This window comes from Lagenorhynchus albirostris, chromosome 3 (assembly GCF_949774975.1).
Source record: "Lagenorhynchus albirostris chromosome 3, mLagAlb1.1, whole genome shotgun sequence".
Classification (NCBI taxonomy): domain Eukaryota; kingdom Metazoa; phylum Chordata; class Mammalia; order Artiodactyla; family Delphinidae; genus Lagenorhynchus; species Lagenorhynchus albirostris.
Window position 1 is genome coordinate 135,557,313 of NC_083097.1, and position 15,119 is coordinate 135,572,431.

Below are 15,119 nucleotides of genomic sequence, written 5' to 3' on the forward strand. Positions count from 1 at the left end.
AATGACAGTAGTAATAATTGCTACAATAGTGATAACAAAACAGCCATTTAATTTAAAAAATACGCACTCTAAACCAGGCACTCTATTTTATGGTACATTAGCTTATTGATCTTTTACAACACTCCTCTGGGGTGGGTGTTATGATTCCTGTTTTGGAGATGAAACTATTGACCTTCAGAGAGGTTAAGTTACTCGCCCAGCATCTCACTATTAAAAAGGTGGCAAAGCTGGGATTTGAAGCTAGGTCTGCTTGCTTCTAAACCCTATGTTCTTGTCTACTCTGTTATCAAGTGGATGAGTGGTGCCTTCTACTTTCTGCTGTGAAAACATAGATACTTAGAGGCTCAGAGCCCTGCCTAGAAGACAGGGCTGATTGTTTTTCAGTTGTTAGTATGTCATACAAAGCCATCAGCAACACAGTCCCAGACTGTTTTTTTCAACTTCATCCCTCACTTTTCCCCATCACCCCCACCAAACTCATGGTCCACTCAACACACATTCCTGCTCAGGCAAGATTCAGGTGCCATCACATTTTGAAAGATGTTCTCTGATTTCCAAGCAGTTAACCACAATAGCCTTTTGCTTCTGCTGTGGCATGTATCATATTCTGTAATTATGTTTTAGTCACCATTCATTTAATGAATATTTGCTGGGGGATTCTGTGTGTTTGGCATTGTGTTAGGTGCTTGTGAATTTTTCCCTGCCCACTTTCCCTGCCCTCCAGGTACCCAACACATACTAAAACTCACAGATTTCTTTTCAGAGATGTGTCTCATTTCCCTTGAATCTCAAATAACTGACAAAGCCTGATATATTGAAGATGCTCAACAGCTATTTGAAAAGTGGGCGCATGACCCAGAACCTACCTACTTTTGAATAACTGCCTGTTTCGTCCCTATAGATCCCCCAATAGATTTTTAGATGCTTGTAGACAGGAGCTGGGTTTTATTTTGCTTTTGTCCCCATTGCTGGGTCCAGAGAAGGAATTTAATACATGTTTATTGAATGAGTCATTAGTGAGAAGGATGAGTTCTGGGGAATGAATATGCTAATTCTGCAGGTGTTGATCAAGCACCCACCATGCGGATACCACCAAGATCATTGCTTGAGTGGGCACCACGGTGAGTAAATACCATGTTGATCTTACGTCCTCAGGATGCTGAGTGTCTAGTGATCGGCTTATGCTTACAAACTAACATGGGAAACAGCAGAGAGAGAAGTCAGGCACCAACCAGACACCTACCCTGTCCAGAATCACTGCTGGTCCCTGGCCACGTCCTCAGCCCCGCTGTGGCTCTGATTCCCAGAGCTTCCCTCCCTCACAGGGCTCTCTGCCTCTGGGTAGAAGTAAATGTGGCCTGTGAAAGAGCCCTGAGTTCTTGCAAAGATGATTGCCCCATCTAATTCAACATGAAATAAAGTAGACGGAAGGATTGTGACCCTTCCTGAGCCCAGAATCATTGCTCTTACTATTGGAAGGAGCTAGAACAGGTCATTTGTCCTGTTCTAATATTCTGTTTGTAGAAATCATTGTAATAGGATGGAACTATGTTAACACCTGGCCACAGAATTCTTTTTTGGAGGAAACCTATCTTGGGACCCTGAGGACAAAGTCGGCAGGGACAAAGTGATGAAGAGAGAACTGATTTTTTTGCATAAAAATTAATAGGGAGCTTGCAAGAGGGAATTTGAAAGAAGAGAGGAAATAGAAGGGAGAGGACCCAGCAGGGGAATATTGGAACTTGAAATTTGCATTAGTGGAAATTTTAAGAACAGGGATGTGTAATTTTTTGAATTAATTAATTAATTTATTTATGGCTTTGTTGGGTCTTCGTTGCTGCTCGTGAGCCTTCTCTAGCTGTGGTGAGCAGGGGTTTCTCTTCGCTGCAGTGCACAGGCCTCTCATTGTGGTGGTCTCTCCTGTTTGGGAGCTCAGGCTCTAGGCGTGTGGGCCTCAGTAGTTGCGGCACATGGGCTCAGTTGTGGCTCGCGGGCTCCAGAGCGCGGCTCAGCAGTTGCAGCACACAGGCCTAGTTGCTCCGCGGCATGTGGGATCCTCCCGGACCAGGGCTCGAACCCATGTCTCCTGCATTGGCAGGCGGACTCTCAACCACTGCGCCACCAGGGAAGCCCAGGATGTGTAATTTTTGACTGCATGTTTTTTGTGTATGAGTGTTGTAAATTTTCTGTCTTCAGTAAAGAGACACACATACTCACACACCCCACCAAGTGGGTCTTGGTGGGGGGAGAAAAGAAAGAAATTGCAGAAAAATTGCTGAGTTTCTTGTTTGTATTGGCACAAACAGCTCACACAGGATGGTGAGATTATCTATAAACTAAAATAATTCAATGGAAGCAGGTGATTAAGACAAGAGGTAATAGATATCCTCAGAAGGGTGGGTAGGAATGAGTATTGTGCATCACGTGTAGGACGGGATTTCAAACCAATTTTTTATTTGACCTTCAAAGAAGAGCAGCATTCAATAGGGTTCTTTGGTTTTAAGTAACAGAAATGGATTTTGGCTAAAAAACAACTAAAGGACTTTATTAGGTGGATTCTGGGTAGCTCACAGAACTGAAGAGAAAATTGAATAGTCAGGTCACACTGAGTAGGAAGTAGAGGATACCTCTTCAGGCATCCCCATGGAGGTGAGTCAGCCCAGCTTTTTGCCATGCTAGTGAGCTTCCCACCAAGATCAGACCTCAGAGAGAGGAAGTCCTATGGAGGAGTCTGGGTCACATGTGCTACCACCCATCCCCCTACTTGGCTGCAGTAACGTGGAGTCATTGATTGTCATCATTGACTGTCTTCTGAGAGGATAAGAGGAGACTTTTCAAAGAAAGGACAGGGGGTGCTTTAGCCAAAACTCAGAGGAATGGATGCTGGGCAAGCAGAAATAGCAAATGTCCACACTCACAGGGTACCTCAGCTAGGAGACGTTGCTGCTGTATGTATTGTTTGTAAAAATACTTAACACAAGCACCTGGTACAAAGTTCAACCATGCAAGAAGGTATGAAGATACAGTTGGGCTTCCCTTCACCTCTGAGCTCAGTTTGTCCCATAGAGGCCACCACTCTTTCCTGTGTCTCCTTGCACAACACACACACACACACACACACACACACACACACACACACACACACACACACACACACACACACACACACACACACACACACACACTACAGCTGCCACTGTGAGGGCCTGCTCCCCAGACTCTGAGCCCTCTGAGGGCAGAGCCTCCTTATGTGCCTCTGGGGTACTGACAACTAGAACAGTTTGGCTCCCTGCAGAAGTTCAGCAGCCAATTGCTAAGAGCCAACTTCTTGCAGGAAAGAGAAGGGGGAGGGAAGGGGGACAGATTCTGTCTGAGATCACTTGGTGCCTCGCTCTGTGATCTATGAGTTGCTTTTAATTTCCTGTGCTTGGCCGCCAGCAACCTGATGAAATAAAGGAGATAGCAGGGCTGGCCCTGCCTGGCCTGGGGCTTGTCTGCTTGCTGCAAGGCCATGATCTCCAGACCTTGAAAAGACAAGAGCTGAGTGTGCTCCCCTTCCCCCGGCCTCTCAGCCTCCTCTATGTGGAGGGGGTGCAGAATGGGCTGCTCGAAACCAATACGCTTCCCAGGAGGCAGTGCAGAGTTCACTCCCTGGGCTTTGGGGGCAGACAAGGATGGTTTGGCTCCTGGGTCTGTTGCCTCCTGGCTGGTTGCCTCATTCTCTGAGCCTCAGATTCCTCAATCATAAATGGAGGATATTAGTAGAACCTACCTCACTGAGTTCTTAGGAGGATCCAAAGAGCATGAATTCAATGTGTGAAGCAAGGTGCCTGGGACCTGGCACATACTAAGTTGGTGGTTGGTATCAGTATCATTCTTTCTGTTTACCACATGGTCACAAGGATCACTCTCAGCAAAATGGCCCAGTTGGTGACTTTGTCTTCTACCTTTCCTTTGAACACACCTTTCCCTTCCAGGTACAGTGTGGTCTGATCTTTCCTCATCTCTCCTGACATAGACAATATTAACTCCTTCTACTGCCACTGCTGCTACTGGCATTCCTACCAGCATCACCACCTGCCACTGATTCAGTGTTGACTTTGTACCAGGCATGGTGCCCTGAATGTGGGGTGTGCCATCTAATCTTGACAACAGCTGCTATTCCCACTCCAGGCTGAGAAAATGGATTCACAGAGAGTCAAGGTGATTTCCTCCTGATTGATTGAATAATTAAAATTAGCAGTCTGATGGTCGTTTACAGAACGATGTAGAGATTTAATGGATTATTTCCATCTTTGGGTTTGTATTTTCAAACTGTTCTTCAGAAAGAGGTCAGAGCTTACACTGAAGGAATGAGTTGATGATGGGAGCAAGTTAATCTTCTTTGATGGGTTTGGGGAAGAAAGAATTGTGTGGGGGAAGAAGGAATGCTTTCCTACTACTCTTGAAATAAAACAGAAGCCATTGCCCGCTCCATCTGAAATTAAGATCAATCCTAAATGTATCAATGAGAGAATAGTGCAAAATTCCCTGCTGTTTTTTTGTGGAACAGGTAATAGAGTGGTCATTCCCTGAGAATTCTACTCCCTGGTGCATGAGATTGGTTAATAAACACAGACTCAAGATCTAAAGAAAACCAAAGACCTTGCCCCAACTTCAGTGAAGTTCCACTGTTGGCTGCTGAGCCTTCACCCTGAGCAGCCACAGGGTTTTCTGCTCGTAGATGCAGCAGGTTGTTGCTGCAGCGACCTGCTGACCTGGTGCCTGGCCAGTGACAGGGACAGGACAAGGGAAGGGGGAATCAAGAGAGTAGGGGCTGGACACTGACCCCAAACATGACACATCATTTAGCTCCATCGTCTCTTAAGGGATGACCAGTCTCGTTCTTTTTACAAAGACTTCCAAGGAGTGGGAAGTGATCAGGCTTAGGTTCCATACCCACAGTCAGTGACTGCCTTGCCCAGAATTCACTTGAATTAGTGTCTTCGGTGAAAATAATCAGAATATGAAATATTTACACAGCTCACTGTTAATCAAGGGCTTTCACCTTCTTCTTTCCTTCTTTGCTTCCCTCTTCATCTTTGCCTCCTCCCTCTCCCAACCTTGTGTGTTTCCAACCTTTTAAAGATGAGTAGAAAGGACATCTCATGCCTATGTCACACTAATGTGAGTGGCAGAAGGGGGACCGAGAGTCTAAATGCCAGCCTTAGCAGTGGGGCAATCCTGGCTCTGTTACTGGTAGCCATAAGTCCAAGAGCAAGTTTCTTCATCTCTCTCATCCTTTGCTTCCTTGTCTGGAAAAGGGCAATAACAGCAGCTACTTCAGAGGGTGACTCTGAGGACTAACTGAGGTATATAAAGTGTTTATCAGAGTACCTGGTACTTAGCAAGTGCCCAGTGAATGTCACTTTATCCCTACAGTCCTAAATATTGTCACCATGTAGACTGTGTGCAAGTCAGCTGACTTTATGTGTTGGACTTGAGTTTATACTGTGCTTTGCATTGTAAAAGATATATTTTGCAATGCCAATTAAAATATAATTCACTTTTCACTTGGCGAAGATGTTACTACCCAGTGCTTGTGAGCTTGTGGTGAAATGGGAGATGGGCCTTCTCATCAGGGCTTGCTGCGTTCACACAGTGGCAGGGGCACCTTACTGTCTTACAAGGAGGTGAGCCTGGTTCTCATGCACCAATGATGGGATGGAACATGGTGTTAACTCTGGGAAAGCGAACTTTGATGTTGTGCTTTGAATGCTGTAGAAAGTTCCACTGGAGGTAAAGCAAGATAAACTAATGTCTAAAGATGATAAGAAGTGACCTGTAGGGATTTGGACAAATCAGTAAGCATTCTTCAGGGAGTGGCATTAAAACAAGGGAAAGAAATTGAAAATGACTCATCCACGTGTATGTGGTCAAGTGGAGGAGGAATGTTTCAGACTGTTGTTCATCGAAATGGAAGAGTGACCCCTGAAACCTGGATACCTTAAAAAACTACCTGCAAGCCCATTTGGATGACTCACAGACCTCTCGACCTTACCTGTCCACACCTGCATTCTTGATTCCATCCCACCCACTGAACCCACTGCGGTTGGCTCCACATGTGCTCAGTTCAAAAACCCAGGAGACTTCCTCAAGTTCTTCATTTTCCTAACCCCCATCCAAGTGATCCGAATTCCTGTGTTTTCCACCTCCACCATGCATCTCTCATCAGTCCCCTTGTCTTCTCCCTGTTACTCACCTCATAACCTGTACAACTACAAACACTGTAACTGCTTTCCTTGCTTCTGCTTTTGCTTCTGTGGATCCTTTATCCACACAGCAGGAAGTGACTTTAGGGATCTGGGCAAAGACCTGGAGAGGGCCTTTGACAATATAAATCAGGTCACATCACTTCCTTGTTTAAAATCCTCATCAGTAAGATGAGGATGGTGAGCACACCTTCCTCCTAGGGTTGATGTGAGCGGTAAAGGAGAGACCTCACCTTCAAGGGTCAGCACACTTGTACTCAGGAATAGTAACTCTCCTTATGGGGGGCATGATGGTCCCTGTCCTCTTGGACCAGATTCCTTTGATATTGACTAGGAGACAAGGGACCTGTCCTCATTTGCTCATTAGTTACCTGACTTCATTAGCTATGTAGTCTTGGATAAGCCACTTAACATCTTCTGAGCCTCAGTTTTGTCATCTGTGAAATGGGAGTAACAATAGTACCTGCCTCTAGGTTCTGTGTATTCATTGAGATAGTGCATAAAGTGCTTGGCATGATGCCTGTCACGTAATAAGTGCTGAAATAATGGTAGCTGTGAGTTCCTGTTATAATTGTTATGTCTTGTGCCTGTCTGGGAGGTGGTTGGCTTTCACCAACCACCATCTATGGTGCCCCCCACTGGCATGATTGCTACAGTTTGCCTACCTTTGGCTTAAGGACAAGACTCCAGTACTCATTATCTGGCAAATAAAATAAAGATGGACACGCTGGGAGCATTTTCTCTTGCGTCTGCCTTGGCTCCTTGCTATTTTGGAACTGTGTGCTGTGTACCTTTTGCAGGTGAAGCCGCTGCCATAGCAGGACTGGGATGCCACATGAAGGGTAACTGGCTCTGGGTTCTCCACCCCATTGTTGACTTTGGCATTCAGGACTTTGGTGGAGGGCTGCCATGGTTGCATTCCTCAGAGCAGCAAAGAGAAGAGAAAACAGTGCAACTCTTGCCAATTTCCTTGAGCTCCAAGGGAAAGAAACAAGTAACATGAGTAACAACATGAAAATGAGATTGCGTTGCTTGGAATGAGCTGAAAGCCTTAGGGGCATGCTTCAGGAACATCACTGTTCCATCTTGGCTGCCCAGGGGTTTTTATTCTGCTGGGTGTAATACACTAACAGAAGGGAGGTAGAATTTCAATGACTGGGGTAGGGGTGGAGACAAGAGCCCTAGTGATGTGGTGGCCGTGGAGAGGGAATAGACTGTGGGAAGACTGGAGAAAGTAGTGATGCTATGGTAGACTAACAGATTTCCTGTGTAGTGTGTGACATAAACCTCTGACCTTCCCCAATCCAACTCACCTGCATTCATCTCCAAGGTATGGGGAATTGGGTTTGTTTTGGGGAATGTGGCAGAGTATGAATGTAAAATCAAGGTTGGCATTAAGCAAGAGCAGAGTCAGTCAAAGGGAACCCTGCATGTACTGATCACTATTGTATAAAGATGCAGTAGCTTGCTTAATTATATAGATCTCACCCTCCACATGAAATTTAAAAAGTGGTATGCAGAAAGTACTCAGATTGCTGTATTAGTGTGAATTAATAAGAAAAGCTGGTTGGCATAAATCTCTCCTCCTCCCACCCTTACTCCTTGGAAACAGAAGCAACATTGTTTAGCTAAAGTCAAATGGAAGGAGATTATATGGACTCTTTGGAAATGGGGAGGAGGAGATAGGAAGTATTTCTTCAGACTAGAGAGAGGCAGAAGAAGCTGCTGATACCTCGAGACTTTTTTTTTCTTTTTAAATCTATTGCAGCTTAAAGAAACATTCCAAAACTTGGTGATATAGAACAGCAACAACGTTTATTTTGCTCATGGATTGGTAGTTTGGTCAGGATTGGGTGGGAACAGTGTGTTTCTCTCTCCACTCAGCTGGGGCGGCTGGAATCCTCTCATGGTTTGTTCATTTGCACGCCTGGCAATTCATGCTGGCTGCCCTCTGGGGCCCTGTCTGGGGCTGCCAGCCAGCACACCTACACCTCTTCCTGTGGCCTGGGCTTCCTCTTCACCACATAGTGGCCAGGTTCCAAGGGTGAGCACTGTGGGAGTGAGAGCCAGGCAGAGCTGTGTCGCCTTTTCTAACCTAGCCTGGGAAGTCCTGCAGCATCACTCTAACTGCATTCTACTCATTAGAAGTGAGTCACCAATTGTATTAATTTGCTAGGGCTGTCATAACAAAGTACCACAGGTTGGGAGTCTTAAACAACAGAAATTTATTTCTCACAGTTCTGGAGGCTAGAAGTCCAAGATCAAGGTGTCCGCAGGGTTGGTTTTTTCTGAGGACTCTCTCCTTGGCTTGTAGATGGCTGTCTTCTCCCTGTGTCTTCATATGGTCTTCTGTGTGTGCGTGTCTCCTGATCTCCGCTTCTTACAGGGGCACCAGTCGGACTGGATAAAGTCCCAACCTAATGGCCTTATTTTATTTACCTCTTCAAAGTACTATCTCTGAATACAGTCACGTTTTGAGGGACTGGGGGAGTAAAGCTTCAACAAAGGAAAGCTTTATTCTTTGATTTAAAAATGGAGCTGGGACAAAGTGAGAGAGTGGCATGGACATGTATACACTACCAAATGTAAAATAGCTAGCTAGTGGGAAGCAGCCGCATAGCACAGGGAGATCAGCTCGGTGCTTTGTGACCACCTAGAGGGGTGGGATAGGGAGGGTGGGAGGGAGATGCAAGAGGGAGGAGATATGGGAACATATGTATATGTATAACTGATTCACTTTGTTATAAAGCAGAAACTAACACACCATTGTAAAGCAATTATACTCCAATAAAGATGTTAAAAAAAAAATGGAGAAACGAGGCGGGCTCGCACTCTAGAGCACGCGCTCTCCGCAACAGTCCGTGGGCGGGGCTGCTTTATAGGGCTTTCGTCAGCGGGGAGGGGAGGGGCCGGAGTCCTCACGGGGCTGGCACAGCTGTGCTGCTTCCGCTCCAGTTCGCGCGCGCGGGCGTCTGCACGCAGCCGCTGCCGCCGCCATCTTGGATTGAGGAGTCAGGTGCCGCCCTTAAGCACTAGGAACTCTGGTCTGAAGTGCTGGGTGCAAGGCCTCCGCACGCAGCCAACTGGGAGCGAGTGAAACCAGACTAAGCACAAAGGAAAAGAAAAAAAAAAGGTTAGACTTTGTTTTATTACCGGATTCTGTTTTATTCCGCGGGAATTGTTAATGGGTTTTTCTGGTGACAAGTCCCTCCTCTGTCCCGCTCCTCATTCTTGAGGGGCGCTGAGGGGCAATGGCCCATCTCTGTAAATGTTTCCTGCTGATTTCGGGTGTCGTCATAACCCCAGGTAGAGGAGCAGAGCTTCTCCCCGGCAGCCTTTAGATGTGTTTGATTGTCGCCAGGCCTCAGCCCTGTTTGTAGCCCTGAACGACCATCATTTGAAGTTTTATAGGTTCTAACTTTTGGAGACAAAGGATACCATACAGTTTAGGATGCGTGGCCCAAATATTAGTAAGAAGTTAGTGGTCATTAAGGGGCCCAGGAAAGGTAAAAACCAAGCGATGCCAGGAGGGCCTCTTTCACCCCGCTCCAAATTATGCTGAATAGTTTGAAAGTAAGGCCGGTCTTGTTTGCCACCGTTGCCACAGTGGCTGTTACCTTTTTTTTTTTTTTTGCGGTACACGGGCCTCTCACTGCTGTGGCCTCTCCCGTTGCGGAGCACAGGCTCCGGACGCGCAGGCTCAGCGGCCATGGCTCACGGACCCAGCGGTTCCGCGGCATGTGGGATCCTCCCGGACGGGGACACGAACCCGTGTCCCCTGCATTGGTAGGCGGACTCTCAACCACTGCGCCACCTGGGAAGCCCTGTTACCTATTTTTATGGTGACAGTGTTATGTAAGGTTCCCCTGGCCAAGGTCACTAGCACCCCTATGAGTGCAGTGATTCCTGCAATTAGTAGTCCTTCCCTGTTTCAGGTTGGGCATGACAGATCAGTGACGTTCTAGCCTTCCTCAGTATCCCTGGTCACACTTTTGTTGTTGTTTGGAAGAGAAGCTTCAGGTCAGGGAGAGGTTCATACGCGTAGTCAGGGGGGTCCATTGCCACAGTATGTCTTTCTGGAGTTTGGGGCTTGGGGCGGGGGTCTCTTCACTTGAGTATGATGTCCCCACAGAGTCATCCTCTGCAACTTCAGGGCAGAATGAGAGGTTAGGATCACCAAGTAGGGTCCATTCCACTTAGGAGTGAGTTGGTCATGTGGGCTGCCGGTTTTCCAGGTTTTTAGGTTCACCCAGCCACCTGGCCAGAAGGAGTGGAAAGCCAGGTCCGTGGGTGCTGGCAGCACTTGGTTACCGTATTCTGTGAGGATTTTCATGGTTTCTCCTACCTAGAGGTATACTTGAGTTTTTCCATTTCAAGGGTGTCCCTTCTCTCAGGCTTGGGGAATGGGTCTAACGTACATGAGTTCAAATGCAGTTACCTTTAACTTATCTGTTGGAGCTAACTTCATGTGGAGCAGGGCAACTGGGAGTAAACTTAATCCAATTTTCTGGAGTCTCCTGGTGCAGCTTGGCTAAGGTTCATTTTAAGGTCTAATTGGATCTCTCTACTTTCCCTGTTGATTGGGGTCTCCAGGCTGAGTGTAAGAGTGTAAGGTCTGTTTTATTCCTAGTGAACTTGTTATCCTTTTTGTCACCTGAGACACAAATGCTGGGCCATTATCACTTTGTAGGGATCCTGGGAGTCCAAACCTAGGCATTATCTCTTTTAGTAATACTTTAGCCACTTTGGCTGCCATTTCAGTTCTAGCAGGGAATACTTCTACCCACCCTGAAAACATGTCCACTAGTATCGAGAGATACCTGAAGTTGCCTGATGCCATTGGCATGACAGTGAAATTGATCTGCCCAATTCACACGTTTACACACACACAGATTAGACTATTTTATTACATGGATTCTATTTTTATTCCCCAGGAATTTTTAATGGGCTTTGCTGGTGATGCCTGGTCAGAGGTGCCATGCCTCCCTCTACCCTGCCCACAAGTATCCTTTCCCATAGAACCTGTATGTTATTTACCTCCCTTTTTATATTTCTTAAAATGTCACCAATGAAAGATTCAATTTTGTTGTCATATTCCTCTGGAAGGCTTGAGGGGCGATCAGGTGGTTCATTAATTTTGTAACAGGACATTTTGGTTGAATCTGGGACTCATTACCCACCCCTCCATTAGTATGAAGAAGGCCTTGATTTCTTCTGGGGTAAGATGGCTGAGCTCTTTGTCCTTATATGGTTAGGAGCACAGTGCCCCCCTGCTCCCCCCGGGAGAAAGACATAGAAACTCCACCTTAATCTCCTGGAGGCTCAGAGTTTGAAATTTGCCCAGTGGCCTGTAGTAACCTCACCATAGCCAGATTGCAAAGGGCGATGAGGCCCCAGAAAGAGAATTCTCTGTGAGTGTGAAGGAGGATCGAATAGATGGGCTGTCTTTTGAATCAAAGGTGAGACACAAAAGGGGTGTCATTTTGGGTCTGTGGGAGAGGCTGACCCAGCATCATTCCTGGCACTTTCAACAGGTGGAAACACAACCCACAACCTTCCATCCACCCTTCTTTCAGCCTCATATCAACTCCAAGTCTCTGGCACCAGAAAGGACAAACTGCCCAAGTAAATGCCTATTCTTTGCCTACTCTTCCCCCATCACATCAGTTTCCATAGAGCAAAAAATTAATAAATTTGACTACAGAAAAATTCAAATGTCTTTATGGAAGCAAATTCCACAAAGCCAAGAGACAACAATAAAATGATACACAATATTTGTAACACATACAATAGACTAAGAGGTAATTCCCTTATTTTACAAAAAGCTCATACAGATCAATAAAAATAAATATGAACAAACCAACCAAGAAATGGGCAAAGGATATGAAAGGCAGTTTACACAAAAGCAAATGCAAATAGCCAATAAATGTATAAAGAGATGTTCAACTTTCTTCTAATTAAATACATGCAAATCTAAACAATGAGATGCCATTTTTCATGTATCAGATTGGCAACAATCTAAAAAGTTTGGTAATACCCGATGTTGTTGAGTGAATAAAGAAACAGAGACTCATTTACAGTTGATGAGCATGTTATTGGATGTACTATTTTAGTTGGGCATTTGGACAATATCATTCCTAATTGTAAATGCATATACCCTTTGATCCATGGGCAAGAGTTTAATCCACACATACATTCACAAAATATACCAGATTATAGCTACAAGAATGTTCCTTGCAACATTGTTTGTAAAAGGGCCATAAATAGGGTTGGTTATTCCAGTTATGGCATATTCACGTGATGGAGTATTTTGCAGCCATTGAAAAGAATGTGCTAAGCCATTTCCAAACTCTTAGAGGAGAAAAGCAAATTGTAGAACAGTATGCACAAAATGGTCTCATTTGTGTGAATAAAAAAATATATATGCTAATGTATGCATAAAACACTTCTGGAAAGATTGATACAAAGAAATTTTGAGAATGGGATAGTAAGGAGTGAGAGAAAACAATTTTACTTTTTGTTTCATACACTTCTATTCATGTTTTTAAAAAATGATTTGCATGTCTTCATTTTATTTTTTTGGAAAGGTTTACAGAAATCTCCCTATAGCATAATAACCTATTTACATGTCTGTGTTCCATATGAGTGTGAACTTACTGGTTAGGGTAGGGCCCAGGAGAGGACACCTCTGCATGGGCCAGATGACATGTAGCAATGCCAGCCTGATTTATGACATCACATGAGATACTGGTGGGAGGCTTGGGAAGCTGAGGTCTTCTGTGAACAAAGTAGAACAAAAACAGTGAAATGTCTGGGTTAGTGTTGAAACTCCTCTGTACTTACAGACTGGTGGCAGGTAGGAAAACTTGGATCACAGTGATACATATGCTTTATCTCCAGCCCCCCAACTTCTGGCCAGTTCTGGTTACAGTTTTAGGTAGGATTGTAGTTTGGGGCAGAAGTTAAATGTGCCGTCCATTACTGAAGGAAAAGAACGTTTTGCAGGTGTCAGTTCTTGAATACAGTACCCCAAGGATGAAAGGGCAGTGCTTTGACTACATCCTATGACTTATTTTCCAAGCAGGAGTACTGGCCCATGCAGGGACAAGAAAGAAGTCTGGTGACTGTAGGGTGATTCTGCATAAGAGCATAGTGAAGATACATGGCATCAGACCACTCTTGTATGCAATGAGTATCAGGAAGAAAAGTGTAACCTGTCATGTCAGTCTTACAGCCAGAGTGTGTGGCCAAAGAAAGAATGTAAAAATTTTAAATGAACTCAAGTTTTTTACTTCCAGTTCTCATTTACTGTGGAAATAACACACAATTTGTGACAGTTCTTGAACTTGAGCAGGCATCAGAATCACCTGGAAAGCATTTTAAAAAGATTGCTGGGCCCTATCCCCAGAGTATCTGATTCAGTAGGTCTGAGATGGGGCCTGAGAATTTGCATTTCTAGCAAGTTCCTAAGTGATGCTGATGCTCTTGGTCTTAGGACCACACTTTGAGAACCACTGGTTTAAAGGACACTTTATCAATTTTTTTCTCTCCCATCAACGACCCTTACATCCCTTAGCTGTTCTCAGGATCTGTCCTTAAAACTCACCTAGAAACCCATCTTCTTTTATGATCCCTAAACCTTATACCTCTTTTCCCCTTTCCCTTTTCCTGCCATGTGCAAGTGCCAGAGAATGCATCTGGCCTCCCTGAAAGGGTTTGTTCCCTGAGAGGAACACATTAAACAGGCAAAGCCAGACTCCTCTTTCAAGGACAGGGAGAGAGGACTGGGAATACTCATTCTGTTCATTTTTGTCTACTCCTCAGACGAGTGGAAATTCATCTTCTATCAGGGGCTGGGCATACCCCGAAGCACGCAGCAGGGGGTAGCTTTGGTCTCTGAATCTGCCCTGAGGCTGCCTGAGGATGGGGCCACAGAGGGTCCTTGTCGCCTCATTCCCAGAAGGGAAATTTTGGCAAGAGTAGAGAAAAGCCATCCAGAGTGCTTGTTTTTAGAAGCTCACTCAGTGGGGCCTGGTTCCCTGCAGAGCCCTCCCCGCTCCTCTTTCCTGCTTCTCATTTTCTTATTGCCAGGGCCTCTCTTCTGCCTCCTCAGCTGGGTGCTCCAGGGGGCTGCCTTCTAGGGCAGGGATTATCCCAGAGGGGACCAGGGCTCCTGGGGAAACGGAAGTTGGTTAATTCTTTTGTTGGAAGATAATAGGACCTTTCTTCTTCTTCTCTCCATTTTCCAAGTGGGAAAGAAAAGAAGGAAGGAGAGAAGGGAAGGAGGAGGAAGGAAGAAAGGAAAGAGGGAGAGAAGGAATCTGGTTTACAATTGACTTAGGTAGTATGGGTTGAACAAACCCTGTTCAAAATGCCATCCTTCTTCCTCCTCTGAGTGACATTAATCTCCTACTAGACACAGCTCTTGTGCAAATTCAAAAGTACTTTTCTGGAAAAAGGGGAAACTCTTTCCAGAGGGCCCAGCTGTTAAATGTGTGGTCTCATAGAGCAGTGCTTCCTAAACTTTGAGAGTATAGGAATCTCCTGGAGGGTCTTGGTAAAATGCAGATGCTAATTCAGGAGAGCTGGGTGGGGCCTGAGACCGTGCAGTTCTAACAAGCTCCCAGGAGATGCTGACGCTGCTGGTCTGTGGACAATACAGTGTAGCAAGGTTGTAGAGTGCTTAAAACTAGAAGCAACCTTAGAGATAAATTTGAATCCCATCCTTTTACAAATAAGACACCTGGAGCCCTGAGTGGTTGTGTGACTTCCCCAAGGTCACACAGCTGGTTAGTGGCAGAACCACTATTACCAGTTCAGCACTCTTTCTACTTCCTCAGGAAGGAAGCAAGGCAAGAATATAAACCA

General features: G+C 45.4%; 1 long non-coding RNA gene across 1 annotated transcript in view; it reads left to right on the forward strand.

Moving 5' to 3' along the window:
* The window catches only part of LOC132518552 (uncharacterized), a 179,338-nt gene that overhangs the window by 1,030 nt on the left and 163,189 nt on the right, over positions 1-15,119 (forward strand). The window lies entirely within an intron of this gene.